This window comes from Cibotium barometz, chromosome 45, assembly GCF_041138505.1.
Source record: "Cibotium barometz isolate CiBa-2024 chromosome 45, ASM4113850v1, whole genome shotgun sequence".
NCBI classification, from domain to species: domain Eukaryota; kingdom Viridiplantae; phylum Streptophyta; class Polypodiopsida; order Cyatheales; family Cibotiaceae; genus Cibotium; species Cibotium barometz.
In genome coordinates, this window is record NC_141090.1 from 2,534,572 (window position 1) to 2,555,022 (window position 20,451).

General features: G+C 44.1%; 1 protein-coding gene across 1 annotated transcript in view; it reads right to left on the reverse strand.

The window, feature by feature from the left end:
* Positions 1 to 11,508: 11,508 nt before the first annotated feature.
* LOC147612316 (uncharacterized) overlaps positions 11,509 to 20,451 on the reverse strand; it is a 44,132-nt gene continuing 35,189 nt past the window's right edge. The window contains exon 2 of the mRNA XM_086782922.1: positions 11,509 to 11,996. The gene's annotated coding sequence lies outside the window, so the exon portion shown is untranslated. The remainder of the gene's footprint in view (positions 11,997 to 20,451) is intronic.

The following is a 20,451-nucleotide window of genomic DNA, read 5'->3' on the forward strand; positions in this document are numbered from 1 at the left end:
ATTTTTTTGTATGATCATTGCAAATTCATCGACATCTAACCACTTCGTATTTGCAACAACGAGTACATGGGCAGTGTCTTCTCCTCTAAATCAACAAAATTTGAGGGTGTGGCATCATCCATGGTTTCCATATTGATTTGTAATGGGAACGAATGCTTATTTTTGGAGGGAAATCCTCCCTTAAGTATTTGTGGAGGGTGTTAGTTAGTGATAGGTAATTTGAAATGTCGAGGGCATGCAAGATCTGGAAAGATTTTGAATTTGAATGAAAAGTAGCGATCGTCAAAAAAGTCGTGGGAGTAACCGTGGAAAATAGCGTAGAAATCATAATGGAAAAAAGCGTTGAAAAGTCCATCGCAATAATTGTGGAAAATTTATTTTTTCAACTCTTATTTCCACGGAGTTTTCGATGCTTTTTTCTACGGTGAGGAGCTTAGGGCTTCTTAAATGGTGGTAGAGAGGAGATTGGAGCTTTCATGATAATGGTAGATTCAAGGTCCCCTATGCTAGAGAGCATACTAATGCACATAGGCATGGTAGAGTCTAGGCTCACATGCACCCCCCTCCTTGATATAAATGGTCCCACCATGTGTATTTGCCTATAGTTATTCAGCTTTAAAATTGAATTGTAGAACAAAAATACGGATTAGCGAATCAATTGACTCATAGTTTTCCAAATCAATGGAGCCTTGCACATCTGGATCAAAACCAATGGATTACAGGTCATTCATGGATTATCTCATCTAGCTCTTTTGCTTATCATGAATTTTTGGCATCTACTATGTAGCGATATTATTTATGCTACAAAGGTTATATGGATACATAGACAAGCATTTTTTTAATGACCTCCTCTCAAATTTGTAGTCAAAGGTTGCGACCATTTGTGTTTTTCAAGTCCTTAGCCCTAAACCTATGTTCTACCTATATCAACTTATCCTAGGCATATTTTTTCTTTAATTCTATTATTTATAAGATTTTTTAAAAAAATTTGAGATTTTATTGACTACTATCTACTATTTCGAATGAGGTTTTACAGATTTATTGGTGATAAAAATAAAAATAATTCTCATAAAAAAATATAAAAATATTTCAAAGTTAAGAAAAATAGCCCCCTAAAAGTTGATGTTTTACATCAAAGTTGATGCAAAATTAGTATAAAACTCTTGCATTTGTTAATTTTGATCATTAGCAACACTAATCATATCTTATCCATTACCGAAACCTACTTATCGGCACCTCAAGCACTCCTAGGGCTGGTTCTAGCAAGGATCTAGTTGAGATCTTAGTGATTTTATGCTCCCTCCATTAACCCATAAAGAGAAAGAAAAGCACTTGCAAGATAACCCACAACAAGTTAAGAGAGAGAGGGAGAGCAGATCCTGTGCACTAGCATCAATAGAAGCAAGACAATGTGGACTTGGAAGTGAATAGAACTGTTTGGTGGACTTCAACACTGCCATTTCTGCTCTGTTAGCAAGTTTGGCCAAAGGCGACACACTATTGCAGGCTCTCGCTTGGTTCATAAGAGCGGAATATTAAGGAGAGCCTATGGGTGCAGATTGTGAGCGTTACAATCACTTGTGCACCTCGCTCTTGGGACAAAGGGCAACTCAAGAGTGACAGCGAAGAAAGCCTAACTTCACTATTTCACTCAACGTGATCTTACAGTTCTACGTAGTTAACAGAGCTACACATCACGTCATAGCCGGTAGAGCTTTTCCATGAATAAGTCTTGGCATCTAGTACGTGGTGGAGAGTAGAGCAAAAGAACGAGCAGCAGCGTGCAGCAACGATTCCTCCACAGAATCTCGCAGAGCCTCAGCTGCGCCACATACCGCCAGCAATAAGGTCTAATTTCAAAAAGATTATCCAAAACAGTAATAATTTTTTTTAAATAAAACCCTAATGCTTCATAGAGGTGATTCACACACGCCAAATAAAATTTATCTACATAACGAGGTTTTTTCATGCTTTACCTTTTTTTACATTGCCCATCTTGTTTTTAGTACTCCAAAGCATAAAATTGTAAGGGGACACACACTGCCAGAGTAGTACTCAGGGGTAAGACCTCCTCATGGCATCAAGTACTATCACAAGTGTTGAGAGGTTCATTGGGGAAGGGCTATATCCTCGGGAAAATATAAATGGGTACACAAATGAAAGCATATACATTGATAAGCAATCAAAGTGCCAAGAGTGAAGCCAAAAGCAAAGACCAAAGAACCGACAAGAAGAAGAAGACGACATCAACATCATCAAACCTTACTACCCAAGCCAACATTGTAATAGTAGCCACCAAATGAGTAGGCCAAAAATCATTTGAAATGTGGAAATACTCGACCACCTGAGATTAGCCAAAGATGCACCCAGGGGAGTGAAAATAAAACCACCTCCAAGTAACCTCTGGGAGCTAGAGAGTGTCCAAGCCAAACAAGAGCCTCTGAGTCACCCAGCCAAGTTAGAATTAAGGGGAGGGGAATAAAATTTGTAAACCTCGCATCCGACCAACTTGAGTAGCCTAGAAATATGGCAGCAAGGGGGGGGTGTTGAGAAATGTGGTGCCATGGAGCACAAGGAAGGAAGGGAGTGAGTCACATGAATAAGAGAAGAAGCATGCACATTAGATAAAGGAATAGACTAAGGGTCTAATATCAAAGGTTGATTTGTATGGTCACTTTGTAAAAGGTGAAGTCAATGGTCTCAAACGGTGACACATGGAAAGCACAAAGTTGCACATGCAGTGAGCATTAATGAACACATGGTTGGCATTAGGGTGCACAAAAAGCATGGATTGGAGTCCTTCCTCTTCCCTCTATTTAACTAGAGGTTGACCCATTGTAATCAATTAGTTGTATTTATTATCATTAATACAGATCTTGTGTTTACGCCTTTCTTCACCTAAGACTCTATTTCATCTCTCTGCACCTTAACCAGTGCCTAGCCCTTCTCTATTTATAACATCGTTTCAAAGCCTTCTCCTAGGCTCCTGTGGGCGCTAACCCGTTTCTGCTACCTCACCTGATGGAGTAACTCTATGATTTTTTCATCAAGCTACGAATTTACTCAATATTCCCACAACATTGATGGTGATTATTCTCCCCCCCCGCCTTGCTTCTCAATTTTTTGCAAGTGTTTTGGTCGATTACCCTACTACTACAGGCACCTTGAAAATCACCACCTTCTCTCCAAGTTTACCCTTGCTGGTCTCTAGCTTGAATAAAACTGCTACCTCTAACTCTAAGAAAGGGGGAATCTTGATCAAATCTGCATGCCTGGCCAGTCCCCTTCACCAAAGGGGGTCTCTGCTTTGTGTTGCCACAATCTACCCCCTCCTACGGAGAGGAGCCTCTCCTAGATTCTGTAGCATCCGCCCCCTCTCAACATGAGGGGCCTCACCAAGCCTCTGCTGCATCTGCTCCCTCCAATAAAGGGAAGCCCTCATCTCTCCTTGCAGCACCCATATATGCTACCTTTATGAGAAACTATGCTCTCTCTTGTCAAAGACCGCCCCCTCCAACAATCGGGAGGCTCTCTCATTTTCTTCTGAAGAATCGGCTCTCTTGCCCATTGAGCCCTTCACCTTTGAAGATCGAGCTCTCTCAGCAATAGCCGCTGTCACGTAGGCTGTAATGCCTGTGTGACCGACGGCAGACCGGATGGCCATATCCGGGGTTTAGTGGGAGAGGACGCCCATGCGGAGTCATGGGCGGCCAGGCTAGTGTGGACGGCAAGCCACACACTATATAACCTGGGGGATGAGGGGCAATCCTCATTCTTCCTCTATGGCTGGGTGGTGAGCCAGAGGCCGTCCCCTCTTGTGGTAATGCCCGTAGCGGCGTTACGGATATCTAACAGCCGCCTTCGAAAATCATGCCTTTTCCAACAACAGAGGGTTCCCCATTCGCCTCTCCAAAACAAATGGAGGGCCTCTGTGCATTGATAAAGCTCTGGGACCTCAAACACTAAGGGGCCTATCACCTTCTATAACACGTGCACCCCCCTCAAATGATGGGTGGCACTCCTATGTCTCTAACCCCTACTCATATGTTGGGGGTTCTTCATTGGTTTTTGCAATACACCTTGCTATAACTCTGCTACCCTTATCTCCCTTGCACGGGAGCTTTTGTCCACATCTAAGGCAAACCATGCAGATGTCGTTGTTGACTGTATGAAGAGGGGTCAATGCTTGACTTCACAGCATCTCTGTCATCCAACAAGAAGGGGATTACACCATCACTCGCCCGTGCAACAAGCCAAATTGCAACAATTCTTGGAGTTGGCGGTCCAACTCCGATTCCATTGCCTTGGAAAGGCGATGTGAAAACTTGCTCGGGGGTTCCGAGCCTGGGAGGAAATCGATTTTGTGGTCCTCTGGTCTTTACGTGGGGAGCTGGGGAGCTATAGTCTTTGCACTTACAGAGGGATCAGATCTCTTAGAGTACTCCACTGGCACCTTAATCGTCCCCAATGTAGCAATCATTTCTGAAACTTGTGCACAACTTCACAATGCCGTGGACCAATCTTCTACAACTTATTTGGTCCCTCTACACCTTGGTACCAGTTCAAACTATCCTTGATTGGCCCCATGCAACCAGTGCCCATCCACCTAACTACTGAGGATGATCATCCTCCACCCATGCAATATGCAGATGACAGGAGGTATCTTCCCCATTCACCTCTCTAGGTAGGCACACATGAATCAGTAGAAGCAACTCCACACATCATGGCATCTTTGGCTCTCTTCAAGGCAACACCGTCTCTTCACAACACCCTACATTAACTACTAGGCTACTATGCCTCACCTAAGTTTGGTGATAACTTTCCTACCTCTACTCTTGTAGTTCCTTTTTTAGAATCTTTTTTTTTTGTTTCCTTGGGTTTTGTACTATATCTTTCAATACCCACTCAGCTACACCATCCCTTATGGTGCTATTTCCCAATTCTTGGGCTCTATTTCTACACCACCCACACTCTCAGCCAGCTCCGCTATCGCCATCTACTTCAAGCTATATCCTCCCTACACTTACAAATGTAGGTCTCCTTGGCATTTAACATTGGTTGATGCTCCCATTCACTACATATATGGGTTCTCACTCCATCCTCAATGGTTCATGTTTGTTTTCGATCATACGATGACCCCTTTAACCTTGTCCTCAACACTATTTCCACTCTTCAACAAGATCTCGGGTGCCGATTACCTGAGCCTCACTTGGGCTTGGCCCACATCCAATAGGTGCTGAATCATGTGTGTTGCTCGTCCAAGCGGCATCTAGGATGATGTTGAAGAGACTCAGGGTCAAGGTCAAAGCAGTCGCATGACTAGAAAACAACATGAACCAACAAGGTTCAAGTGAGAACCCCAAATAGCAGAAAAAGATAGCATCAAGAGATGTAGGATGGCTAACCAGCTTACGTTGGATAGGTTGGTGGGTGGGTTGAAGTTGGTGTCCACTACAGAGTGGAGTGAGGGTGTTGTTGATGCGCCAAAAACATGGCCCAAAGAGTTGGCCAAGGAGCCAAGAGTTGTGGTTGAATTTATTGATTTGACTGCAACACAAGTAAAAGGAAAACCAAAGGATCATGTTTAGACAGGATCTCACCAGAGTGAGGAAAGATTCCCCTATCTCATGTAGAAGGGAGAGCCGAAGTAGAAGCTGGGGTGTGTTGTGAGGGTGAGGTTGTCATTGTAAAAGGCAACCCAGGTAATGGTCTGTTGGAGAAGTATTTGCAAACCGTTATCTTTAGATCTGTATTGCAGAGGAAGATGTTCCTAAAACTGCTTTTAGGCCGTTTTATGAATTTTTAGTGTTACCCTTTGGTCTCACTAATGCACTAACAACTTTCCAACATATGACGAATGATATATTTTGGGATCTGTTAGAAAAATGCATGGTGGTTTTCTTAGATGATATTTTGATATATAGTAAAACTTTGGCTGAGCATGAGGATCATCTTAAAGAGGTTCTAGGAAGGCTTAAGAAAGAGAAACTATATTGTAAGTTATCTAAGTGTGATTTCTTCAAAAAGAAATTGTTATACTTGGGTCATAAGATCTCTCAAGATGGCTTAAGTATAGATTTGGATCAGATCCAAAAAGTTTTGGAATGGCTAGTTCCGCGTACGGTCAAGAAGTTAAGATCTTTCTTAGGTTTTATGGTATTTCTTTGTCAAGGATTATTCAAAGTTAACAATGCCTTTTACTTTAAGGGTAAAAATAAGAAGTCTAATTCTCCGATTGAGTGGAATGAGAAGCTACATGAAACTTTTGATACTTTGAAATATAAAGTTCGAGATGCTCCTGTGTTAGCCTTATCGGATCCTAGCAGGACTTACATTGTTGAGACTGATGGGGTAATGATTTTGCGATAGGCGCAGCTTTGTTCCAGGATGGGAAGCACGTTGCCTTCGAGAGTAAGAAACTCAACGATGCACAGACTAGGTAATGATTTTGCGATAGGCGCAGCTTTGTTCCAGGATGGGAAGCATGTTGCCTTCGAGACTAAGAAACTCGACGATGCACAGACTAGGTAATGATTTTGCGATAGACGCAGCTTTGTTCCAGGATGGGAAGCATGTTGCCTTCGAGACTAAGAAACTCGACGATGCACAGACTAGGTACCTAGTTCAAGAGAAAGAGTTGTATGCAATCATTTATACTTTAAAGGCATGGAGACATTATCTCTACGGGTCTCAGTTTATGGTCTTGACCGTGTGTAGATCATATTCCCAATTTTCATTGAGAAATATCCCATCTAGACCTTGTGTGCCAAACGGTTCTCTTGAAGTGGACGCAATGTCACTTCTTATGAATTGGCTTCTAGGGACCTCTACTTTAGGAAGAGCATCGAAAGGTGGTAGCTCAGTAGGGCCCTCATTAAACGAAGTGGGTAGAATATCCACATGGACACTCTTTTGGAGGGTAGGGTCTACATAAGATGTGAATGGTGAATCTACTACCCCTCCTTCATTTACTTCGCTTGTCGCATGTTCAGAGTGTGTAGCTCTACTAAAGGTCTCTATTAGACGACTAAACATGCTAGATCCGGATTGTGGGGCCCAAATTGGCATGTTTTGGCTTGTCTCCTCAGGGTTCTCGGTAGGGTGTCCTTCCATGGCTTCTGAGTCAGAGGACGAGTCACTATCCACTATTCATGGATCTTGGGTTGCACTTCCTTGGGTTCCAGCGGAAGGCCAAGATGCTAACGTGGAGGGATGGTGTGAGCCTGCGTAAACTGAAACGCTTTCTAGTGGCTCAGGCTCTAGTACCCGACCATAGCGTAGATGCATGTGACATGGATACCCTACGGGCGTTGGTTACTACCCTTGAAGTCCACACAAGTGATTTCTTAGGTGTTTCACACCCCGTTTTTACTTGTTTTTGTGTTGTTTTTAACCCGTTTTTGACCCCGTTACTTATGGTCGAACCTGGACTAGGACGTGTGATAGCTCGAAACGAGCGTATCGTTCAAAGGGTCCTAGTGTGCTTTACAACACCGTGTTCGCCTATCCAGAGCTCATGTAGTCCTCAAAACAGTCTGTTTCCTTGTGGGGGAAGGAGCGAAAGCCTATTTGCTTGTGGAGGAAAGGGTGAGGGCTTTATCCCACATGCTCACTTTACTCCTTGGGGAGTGGGCTACATATAGGGCACAACTTCCCATAAGCTCTCACTTTACTCCTTGGGGAGTGGGCTACATATAGGGCACAACTTCCCATAAGCTCTCACTTGAAAGAAAGCTATGGAGGCTCACTCTCCTATATATATATATCAAAAGACCGCGACCGAGGCCGGGATCGGGGTCACTTGGGGTTTTTTTTTTCAAAAATTTTTTCTCCAAATAAAAAATCTTTCCTTTCCACACGTTTGGTTTTTTTTTCTTTTAAAAAAATTTAAATTTTTTTTTCTTGAAATTAATTTTTTCTTTTTCTCTTTTTTTTTTAAAGTAGGGATAAGTTTTCTAGGGTTTCTTTCTAGGGTTCAGCCTTGGCCGCGGCGCAGTTCGCACACAGCACAGGTCTGGGGATTCAGAAATCTCCTCGCACACAGAAAACCAGATAACAGAATGTACGCCCACACGCGGAGCGAAAAAATAATAAAAGAAACAAAAATGCAAAAGACAAATTGTAGAAACAGATTGCAAAACATAGAAACACCTCAACCACAAACACACAGACGCCTTTCCTACAGTGTAACTTTCACTTCACGCAGCAAACTGAGCTGCAAACTGGAGCTTGGTGCAGAGCAGCTCCCCGGCAGCGGCGCCAAAAATGTGCGCTTTTGCCGCACAGGTCATAGCTAGGGACTTACCAAACACCGTATGCGAGCCACGAATGGCTACAAGCATACAACCAGGAAAGTAAGCTGAAACAAAATGCAAGGGTGTGTCACTCACTGCTCTAACCGCCGCCGTGAAGGATTCCTGCGTCGCAACAGTGAAGGAGCCGCCGTCGTTGCTCTACCGCCTCGCCGCCGCCGTGCCGCTACACAGCGCTCGATCGCTCTCTCACTCTCTCTCTCTCTCTCTCTCTCTCACATACGCAGGAGAAGGAAAACCAAGGAGATAAGGCAAGAGCACTCTTGTATTCAACACATGAGAATGAGGGTTTTAGGGTTACATTTGACTCTTATAGGTGACTTGGCCGTTCACACATGGACGCCCATACATGGCCGGCCAATCCTAACCCTTATCCTATTGATATTCAAGATGCGCCTCTCATCGGCGATCACCCAATCTCTTTATCCTTTGCATATAGTACCGACAAGCCCGGCCCACGACTCAGAATAGTTAAACTAATTATATGACGTAAAACATAGTACGTCTCAATGTCCGTCATAGGTTAACACAATAACAAATAATAGAGGAGCAAGGGGACAACCGTATCTAACTGATTTGTTCACTTCAAATCCCCCTACCACCCTCCCATTCAACAACAGCGTGGAGTTTCTTGCCAAGATAAGGATGTATATACAAGTAGCCATTCTAACTCCAAACCCCAGTTTTCCCATTACTCTAGCCACAAATGACCAATGTACCTTATCATAAGCCTTCTCCATATGAAGTCATAAAAGAATGCATTTCTGCTTTGTTTGCAGAGCCAGATCTCTCTCCAACATGACAGCATAAATGTTGTCATATATTGACCTTCCTTTGATAAAACCATGTTGATTCTTAGAAATGACTTCTTGTAAAGCAGGGGTGATCTTGATGGCAATGATTTTAACCAAAATTTTGTATATAATAGTCAACAGTGTAATGGGTCTCCATATCAACAAAATGATATGCTATGCGCTAATCTACCTAGGGTGGGTTATAAAGCAAATCAATCATCATAAGACTGTTAATTGAATATTAAGATTACAAAATATAAATTAGAATAATCATGAAAATTAAGCAAAGAGACGCACAACTTCTATTAGACATTGAGCCTATTTATAGGCTTTAGGTACAATGGCAAGCCCACAACCATGGCCTTGATTGAATACAAAACAGTAGAGCAAAGATGAGCTAAAATGGTGGAGAGGTGGAGCTAATTGAGAACCTAAAAGGAGGTGGATATGGTTCCCCTAAATCAAGGAAAAGAGCCAGGGTAAAGTGGCAGTACAAGCTTGATAAAAAGGTTGAAATAACCTTGGGAAACAAGCCATGGTTGAGGCACTATTTCTAACACCCTCCCATGACCCCAACATGGGTAAAATGAAATGCTAAAGGCAAAAATGAAATGCTAAAGATGACCTAGGCTTGATTCCCCTCCCACAATAAAATGACAGATAAAAGGCTTGAAATACAAATAGTATTGATGACCAAGGTGAGGACCACAAACAAAAGTGGTCGTCTTACAAAGAAAGATGTCCATGTGAAAGATAGTACATCAAAGCAAAACCTTGGTTTACAATGACATAAAAAAGTACCTAAGCTTTAAACAAAATGTGAGTAGAGTGGGCCAACGTACGAGAGCATGCACTCAAGCATATGAGGCGATGCCCACTCGCCCGCGTCCACCTCCACACAAGCGTCCTCGGCTATTAATTATGCCCACTTGACTTAACACCCACTCTCATCTCTCCTGTACCGCTTTTCTGATGACTCTATCCTCATAGAGAGGCAAATGGGAAAACCTTAGGAGAGTGCTTGTCACCATACAATGTTTTGCAAAGCCCCAAGCTCTAGATTGTACATCTAAGATAATCAGTCTTACTTCTTTTGACATTTCAAGATGGGGATGCTAGGTTGTTCACAAAGGAACTATGTTTAAGCATCTGGGTTGCATCTAGGAGTGAGTAACAATTAAGCAATTAGTTGGTTGGGTCATTCAAAAAGTAAAACTACAACAAAGGAGTGGGATAACATCCTTCTCTCCTTCCATTAAAGAATACTTCTGATCAAGTCTATTATGCAAGCATTGAATTCAAGAGGCCTTCCCTATTGAGATGTGCTTGTATAAATTTTTTGATATTTATGCTGGCAAGAGCTATCACTTTTACAAAAAAACCAGTTTTTCCCACTTAAAAATGAGCATTTAAAAGCAACCATCGTCGAGAAAAAAGTACAATCAAGATAACAAATCCTCCTTTTCACAAGTTCCAATATTTTGCCTAGTTAGCCTTCGCTACTGCTAGAGCTGAACCAAATTGTGCATCTTTTGGATTGGTGCACTCTGTCAAGCGTGCCTGCCCAAGAATCTTTGGATATATGCACTTCAAGTTAAATTTGGTAACGTAGGTTATGTACTCTAGCAAGTGCACTCAAATTGATTATGCTTATTTATCACACCAATACAATGATCAGCTCACAACCTACTTCTAAATATGAAAGGCTGAAGTAGACGTGAAGTTGGGAAGGCTTTCATATAGATGTACAGTTATGAAAAGTCTAAAATTTCCCCCAAGGAGCGTCTCATTGAAATTCTCAATGCTGTCTAATAAAGGATTGTGTTTTCTTAGATCAACAAATGGAAGTAGATGGCATTATACTCTACTAGAGGAAAGACGAGCCGAGACAAGAAGCCCAATAGCTCATGACAGTCACGCAAGGAAGATCAAAACATAAAATCTCAGCCCAAATGAGCATTTTAAAGCCCAATACCTAGAGTAGCAGTCCAACATTAAGCACACCCATAACAAGTGCTCCCATTTCCTACTTGAAAATCGTTTAGCATCATCAAACATCCCAAGAGGATATGTTGCCATTAATTAGACAATCTTATCTCAATCATCAAAAAATAATAAGCACACCCATAACAAGTGCTCCCATTTCCTACTTGAAAATCGTTTAGCATCATCAAACATCCCAAGAGGATATGTTGCCATTAATTAGACAATCTTATCTCAATCATCAAAAAATAATGAAAGCACATGACACGGCGGAAAGTAGCACCCTCACCACTAAAACCACCGCCTAGGAGTGATAATCACGAGGGCAAGAAATTTATGATCTAGAGTAGCACTAAACTGAAGCCATACATTCTCTTACTGTCAAAGCCACCATGAAGCCAACATGAGAACACGAAACATCAATAAGCTAATCAAAACTTAAATCTCACGAGTAACAATGGAGGCATGGAGGATGTGGATCAAAGGCCATAGTTGCACTGTCTACCAGGGTCAAGGTTACTAGAAATTGTCAAGGCATTTTTGAGGCATTCAGGCCACAGAGAACACCAAACATCAATAAGCTAATCAAAACTTAAATCTCACGAGTAACAATGGAAGCATGGAGGATGTGGATCAAAGGCCATAGTTGCACTGTCTACCAGGGTCAAGGTTACTAGAAATTGTCAAGGCATTTTGAGGCATTCAGGCCACAGCCTCACATCAAGCCTCACGTCAACAAATAAAACAACAACTAGTATGTCATTACGGCAACCTCGTATGACCAGATTTTATTCTTTACCGGATGTTTCTCCATAGGGCTCCGTCATTAACATTTTGAAATCATTCTTGAAGAGTGAAGCACCAAGCCCCCCCTTGATGTCCAACTCAAGGGTGAACACCTTAGCAGCTGCATGTCATGCCAATGAATAAGAGGTGACATTCAATATCATACTGATCAGCCTTGGACCAATCATAGAAATTGCACCAGATCAACCTTTCAGACAAAGCAAAGAATCCAAGCATAAAACGAGCATTGCATTGATCAGTCTGACCTAGACATTTCTAGTTTGCAAACATCCTACTATATACTTGCAATGAAACATTTTGGAAAAAAACATGTTAAATAAAAATGGCCAATCCAATGTATATAGATTCAACTACGCCCAAATGATAAGACAGTGTCAACGATCTTACCACTAGGTTGAAATCAATGCAGAGTACGGTTTGAATATTGGAAGAGACTTAAACTTAAGATCATGCTGGACAATTCTTTTTTGAGTATGGATCAACTAGAGACAAAGAAATTATATTGCCCGTCAAATTGAAAAGGTAAGAGCTAAAAGCAACATCTTTATCCAGAGTTTGACTTAAATAGCCCAAAAAATCCCTTCAAAGTGTCTCAAAAATACTTAATTATCATTTGGTCCAGACAAAAACCCATGTCCAAAACCCATAGCTTACAAGCATAATAGCATACACCACACTATGTACTCGATGAAAGAGTCACTATGTTTCTAGAAATCTAACTCTTAGAAATTTGCCTTTTAAATGCATGTGAACAGGCTCTATATGCCCTTTTTGCAACACATTTTTTATTCGTTTTGCTTTAGGCCATGTGAACCCTCCCTTGAATGAGAAACTTCCACCGTGAATTTCTCTTCCGTTTTAGGGATTTAGAAAAGTGAAACGACTGCTTACCACTAACAAAGAAGGAAATGGGCAGCCCTAAACTCCACAAACACTAAATATCTCACACAGAATAAAGCTCGACTTTCACTCTATCTAAACAGTAATCTTGCCCTGACCTAAGCTACCAGCAGCCCTAAACTCCACAAAGACTAAATATCTCACACAGAATAAAGGTCGATTATTTCTCTATCTAAACAGTAATCTTGCCCTGACCTAAGCTACCAGCAGCCCTGAATTCCACAAAGACTAAATATCTCACACAGAATAAAGGTGGACTTCCTCTCTGTTGGGGTATAGGCGTATGTGCCTTGCCCGGCCGCCCGAGTCACGGGCGCCCGCCCACTGAGTACCCTATATATAGTCAGTATACTGTATAGGGGGAGCTCACTCACAGATTCAGAGTCTCCCCACCCACACAGTGTCTCGTCTCTCTCTCTCTTTCTCTCCTTGCACACACAACACCGCACGCACGCATGCACACGATCCCCTTCACTTGGTATCAGAGCGGTGGTGCAGGTGCGTGGCGGTGGCAGTGCTCGACGACGGAGGTGTTGGTTGGTCGCGGAGAGTGCAGATCTGAGCGGAGATCTAGATTGCTAGCAAGAAAACGGACTTGCAACAGGTAGAGCTGAGCTCTACGCACAGAGAGGAGTGCACGGAGATCAGATCTAGGCCGATTTGGTGCTTTGCAGCTAGATCAGAGGCAGGCTCTGAGGGCTGGATTTGTTTTGCTATGGAATTCGACTCACAGGCAAAGGCAAGAGCAATTGAGGACTGAATTTCAGTCGCATCTGTTGGGTAGAGTCGCTGCAAAACCATACAGGCTGAATTAAGGCACTCTGTGCTACAGGTCAGTGGGTAGCATAAGGGAAGTGAGAGTTGTGTCTGGTCTATCGGCAAGGGAGCGTGGAAGTCCTCATCATGGTAATCGATCACTGGCGGTAGCAATTGTAATTGCGTCCTATGTGGTGGCTGAGCCGGAGGGCAATACGGTGGAGGATACCATCCATTCGTTGACACCGTGGTGTGGTGCAACTTGCAGTCACTTGCACAGGTTTCAGGGATAAAGTGCTGTAGAGTGAAGCGGCCGATTCTTGCTACAGGCAGCCAAGCATTGTACGCAGTGTCACGCGGGCAGGTTACAGTAGCAACAGCGTACCACAAAGGGGGCAGCAAGGAAGGGAATCGCTTCACACAGTTGTACGCTAAGCCACGTAAGTGTATGGGCAGCCACGTAAGTGTATGGGCCGCCAACGAATTGGGCTAGTAATTTGCTGAAGGCAGCGTAGAGGTTATGTGGGCAGATTCGCTACAAGCTGTGCATCGTTTTTTTCTTAAAAACGATCCTCCTTTGTGTAGCGTAACAAGGAGACTGAAGCGCTGAATACAAGGAGGCTGTAGCGCTGGCAGAAGGCCATATAGTACAGGATAGTGTGAGCTGCAAAATTGCGCTTGTATGAAGCACATGTACACGTGGGGCAGCAAGGTACACGCTCTGCATCTTCTTTTGCTGCAGGTAAGGTAGCCAAGCACAACGTGTAGGCTACATGTACAGATGTGCAGCGTGACATAAAGCGCTAGTTGTTGGCATAGCTAAGTCGTGGGCAAGACTATAGCAAGGTAGCCAAAGCGCTGAATTCTCCGTCTACAGGTGCACTTAATTGACCCAGCCTGTTCCTTGTGCAGTAGGGCAGCTAGTCGCTCATTTGAGGACTCTACAGGTGGGCAGCCAACCCTTCAGTTATGCATATACCCTACCCTATGTAGGGTACATGCATATACCCTACCCTATGTAGGTGAAGGCCGCAGCGCCTTGTTTTGCAGGTGATTTCTCACATGTATGTGAAGTGCGGAGCGATGCTTGTACGAGATATGATCTCAGCAAAAAAGCTCGGTCCAACATTTTGGTAGCAGCAAGCTTTTGTCAGATTGTTGCGGGTAGCACTAAAGAGCGTATCTGATACAGCTGGTTGATAGGTTGCATGTGTTTTATGCCTATGTATGATCAGTGTGGGCTGCAAATTCAGCCATGTCTTGCTGCCTTTGATGCATAACTTGCACACCAGGTAGCAGACAGCTAGTAGCTGTTGTGGGCACTCGAAGTACAGCTTGCGGAAGTATTTGAGAGCTACTTTTCTGCCATCCTGAGGACTGGAAATTGTTGCACGGTATTGGTTTGTTGCTTTGTGCACTGTGTGGGCGACCAAGTGCACAAATAAAACAGACAAAAGTGATCTGTGTACTGTGTGGGCAACCAAGTACACAGTGAGCGCAACCAAAACACACGTGTAGGGCAGTCAAGAGCGTGTCCTGTGTGGGCAACCAAGTACACTAGCATGATGCATTATGGAGGCATGCAGGCCATTATGGAGGACCTGCGGGATTTGCATGCAGGCTTTAGCATGGATATGCACGCTCGCCTATCACTAGAGCCGATACGGCTGTATGCAAATCATACAGAGCAGCCAGTGGGCATTGGATGAGTGTGGATCTCACTCATCGTGTGTGTGTGTACATAGTCATTAGACTAGGTTCCTTGCTTAAAGGCACATTCGCCTTTAAGTGGGAGGTTGTTGGGGTATAGGCGTATGTGCCTTGCCCTGCCGCCCGAGTCACGGGCGCCCGCCCACTGAGTACCCTATACATATAGTCAGTATACTGTATAGGGGGAGCTCACTCACAGATTCAGAGTCTCCCCACCCACACTGTCCCGTCTCTCTCTCTCTTTCTCTCCTTGCACACACAACACCGCACGCATGCATGCACACGATCCCCTTCACTCTCTATCTAAACAGTAATCTTGCCCTCACCTAAGCTACAAGCAGTGTACTAGATCTTTTGAGGTGCTATGTGGCCAATCAAAAATCAGATTAGGGTGAGTATTTACCACTAGTGGAGTTTGCCATAACAGCGTAGTGCATACTTCTAGGGGCAAGGCGTCCTTTGAGATAATCTATGGCAAGGCACTGCTTCCACCCTATCAATGTCCCTAACAATGAGTATGGCAAGGACAATGAAAGTAGCCGATCTTTCCAGGACCTTTCCAGGTTTTGCAAAAGATTAATTAAAATACATATCCGTTAGTTCTTCCAGATCATTGGACGATACATAATGTTTTTCATGTGAATCGACCTACACCAATAGAGCCCATTTGGAAGATCCACCGGAAGTGGATGAGCTTGAGGATGTTATATAACCCAAGCAGATTGTATTTCTTCATAAGGAGTGCAAGGATCATAGGGGTAAGATCATACGCACATACCTTGTGAAATTTGGAGGCATGCCACGCCACCCTTTGGGGGGGGGGGAATCACAAATCAATAATTTATCAGATTATGTGGCATATGATCATCTTAATTAATCCTGCAAGCATGGGTCTAGACTCTCGTTACAACCCATGATGGATAGCTAGAACATGGTGGGATTCAAAGGGGTCTCCGACGGGGCCCATAGAGATTGCCTTTGGACCCATTGGACAAAAACCCATGGGATTTGTAGGCTCTAGCCATGTACATAACATTTACTCCATGGCAAGGTTAGATTTGTACACTCTGGCCATGTACATAACATGTATTCCATGGCAGAGGAAGTGTAAGGACCACATACCACCCTAATAGGATTAGAAGAAACCCGCACCGAATCTGAATCGATGACGGCAATAGATTGTGTCTAGCGACTCACCTCCCAGCCATAGGCTCTATTCCAAAACCTCTCTGAGTCTGAGGTCGAATTGCCTTCAATGAGTCGCCACACGCTAGCATCCCATACCACTAGTGCACCTGCTCACCTACAGCTACTCTAGCCTTAACGTCTTGCTCATTCAGGCGGAGCTTCTCCATGATCCTCATAATTATCATAAGTGACCCTTAAGTCACTTATATAGTAATAAGCCTGTTATAATTGTTAGAGGCGTCAGAGGCATTTGGTACGAGGCGGGTATGGTACGCACCTCGAAAGACTCGTATTTTTTCGAGACGTTAGAGGCGTCTTTTATATATACATACATACATACATACACAATGACTCATGATATATATATATATATATATATATATATATATATATATATATATATATATATATATATATATATATATAGATAGATAGATAGATAGTGATAGATAGATAGATTATGAGAGAAACGAAATGAAATGAAATGTTATATTAACGTCTTCAAAAGGCCAAAGTGACCTATGAGACCAAAGTTACAACCATGTGACATCTGATACACTGTCTGGAAAAGAAAAGAAAGAACTGAAGGTAAGTATCTAGCCCTACAATACATCAGTAGGAAGCATCTGGAAGCAGCAACTAGGGAGAGTGGGAAGCTAATGCTACTAGAGTCAAAATGGGATACACGAGTACATGGATACATGAGTACATGGATACATGAATACATGAATATGGGGGAGTACAAAAGTGACAGTGAGTACAACAATATATGGCTGGAGTGGTAATCATCCTAGGAGCTCTAGCATGGGTCTCTGTCGGATGGCCTGGATATCTGCCATAGTGAGATGCCTCGTCGGACGAGCCCGATGCCTCACAATGATGCTCTGAATCCTCCGGTGTAGGCACCGTCTCCGATGTGAGGATCCGCAAACCCTCCGGGTCTGGATCTGCCCAACTGGATAGCTCTCTCAACTAGAGTCCCACGGGGTGCCTGCTGCTGGGCTGTCGGCTGTGTGTCCTCCCGGGTAGTCCCTCTATAAAGAAGTTAGTAATCTATCTCTGTGTGGACTCCCTGCCAAACGGGCGTCCGCTCCTGATAATGGACTCTCTCAGCTTGCGGATCTCCAAGAGATAAAAACCCAAGCTTCTCTGATCACAATAGTCCATGGCTCTAGCCAGTGGTCCAAATCCCTCTTTGAAAAGGCAATGGTAACGCCCTCGAATCTCATAATATGTTATGCAGCGACAGATGTGCTCCTCCATCTCTGGCTCTATCCAACAAATCTGACAAATCCTGTCCCTTGGAGTTATGCCTCTAAATCTGCCTGTCTCTATCTCTAACTGATGTGAAGAGGTGCGAATCTGCCCAATGGCGCACCTCAATCCATGTGACAGATGGGTATCCATGTAGCTCGGTCTATGTATAAAGCCATCCTCAATGGTGCGGAGAAGATGGTCTGGAGAAGATGGTCTCTATAGAAAGCCATCTTCGTCCCCAACTCCTATGAGGACTCTAGCAGTGTCCAACTGAATGAGGTCATGTCTGATGACTCTACTAATCTCAAAATGTGTCAAGGTGAGAGAGGGTGCCTCCAAAGAGTACTGGAAGGGTGGAAGTCTGTCTAAATTGAAAATTGAACCCATGGAGCTCAAACCAGGATGCTATCTACACATACCAACATGAAGTGTCTCCCTCCATGGCTAACTGATGAGAGGACTCTAAAGCAAGTCATGCATACCGGTGTCGAGGAAGCTCCCAGGTGCTATGAATGAAGGACATTGATCTGGCAAGAGCCTCGACTACGATCGATGGTGCTCCCATCTCAGCTCTGATAATTTCATGGGGTACCGAGGCCTTAGCCCGAATCATCCTAGAGATCATGGACACAAGTGGTCTCTCCATCGTATGTGCGTCCTGACCGACTGTGACGATCTAGGCTAGGCCCCCAAATCTGTACTCCATATAGCATCGCCGATGTGACCAACGTGGCAAAAAGCCACAGCTTAGTGCATGGCTCTTGAAACTGAACCTGTGAGCACATCCTCTCTAGACCTCCTAGTGCTGCATATCCTCTAGTCAGTCTGGCCTCTGTTGCCCCCCCTCATGGAAAATGTGGGCCTAGTGAACACCACTCCAAGATATGTCTATGAGTCAACATACTCCATTGTCTCCTGCCCATATGTGAAAATAGGCACTGATCTCGAGACCCACTGAGCTGTAGTACTAAACACCATAACCTTGGTCTTACAAAGGTTAACTGAGAGCCCACTGTCCTGTGCATAAGCATGTAAAGTATCCAAGTGCCTCTACATACCCTCTGGTGAGTCTGCTATAAGCACAATATCATCAGCATATAAAAGAAGAGGCATCCAAGTGCCAGCCAACTAGGCTCCTCTGTCCCCTCGTGTCCCAATATAATCAAAGATCTCATCAATGTATAGTCCAAATAGAGTCGGAGAGAGCAGGCAGCCCTGTTTCACCCCTATAGTGGAGTGTATTGGCTCGGAAGTCCGCACCTGCCCAACTATTGTCTCATAAAGTGCCATAATACCCCAAATGAGCTCACATGGAACCCCCAAGTCTTGCAGCGTGCGCATCAGTCTAGCTCTGGGCACTGTGTCAAAGGCCTTGCGGAAACCCACAAAGCCACAGTAGATCCTCCTCCCATGTGCTCTACCCTCCTCAATGATAGCCCTGAGGGTAAAGATATGATCAAAAGTAGAGAACCTGCTCCTGAAACCGGCTTGTCTCTGCCCATCTGCTCAACTCTTGCTCAAGAATAGAGGCATATAGCTTGGCCAGCGAGTGACCAAACATAATGGTGCGGTAGTTAGTCGGCAAGCTCGGATTTGCAGACTTGAGTACCGGCACAATCGTGGAAGTACTCCAAGTCCCAGGAAACCCCTCACACATGGCTCTATTAAACATGAGAGCTGGCAAGTCTGCAATCATATCTCTAGCATGTATGAAATGCTCGGCTACAATGCCCTCATGATCCTGTGCCCTCCCTGTATGCAATGTGTTGATGGCCCTCCTCACCATCTCTACTGTGAAGAAGGTCAACTTTCAAGACCTTAGACAGTAGAGTCTAGACTGTAGAGTGACTAGTCTAGACGATATCACCATTTCGAGAGCGAGAGAGAGAGAGAGAGAGAGAATGAAATGAAATGAAATGATATATTAACGTCCTCAAAAGGCCAAAATGACCTATGAGACCAAAAAGGTTACAACAATTGGTGGATCTGATACAATGTCTGTTTAAGAAAAGCTAAGGTATCAGAGCCCTAGGCTCTAGATAGGTCTTGGGATTTGTGTGAGCAAGAGGGGGACTGTTGTGTGGCTGATTGGTGGACTATTTTGGACTGTACGGGAAGAGGAGAAGCAAGAGGACGGCGGGCTGATTTGCTGGACAGCCACTTGCAGGTTTTAGTTCTTCTTTGTTCCCACCCACCCACCCTTTTCAGAGTACATCCCCGCAATGGCAGATCTGTTTGAGATGGCTGAGAGACGTGTGAAGATCCTGACACTCCCCACGTTCCCAGTGGACCGTCAGTTGGACGGGATCAACTACGGCATATGGAAGGTTATGATGGAATCTGTTCTAGAGTCTTACGACCTCGCAGATTTCGTCGTCGTTGGTGTTCCACGGCCGGAAGTAGAGGAAGGGGAGTTACTGTCGATCCGAGAGGACCGGGAGCCTCAGACACACATGTGGGATCGTGTCAACGCCAGGGTCTGTTCGTTTATTTAATCAACTGCACACCGCAGGTAATCAATCATGTAAAACATATGACGCTGGCTAGAGGTATATGGCAGCATTTGGCCTCACTTTACAACAGGGTATCGCCCATGAAGAGGATTTCCTTGGAAGTACTGTCATGGCCCTGTGAAAATGGAGCAGCACAAGTATGGGCATGGTGGTTGCTGAGTCAGAATATTGAATGATTCACATGGGGGGTGCCCGGACAGAGTTAAAGATGTGTGGCCATCCCTAGGTGTG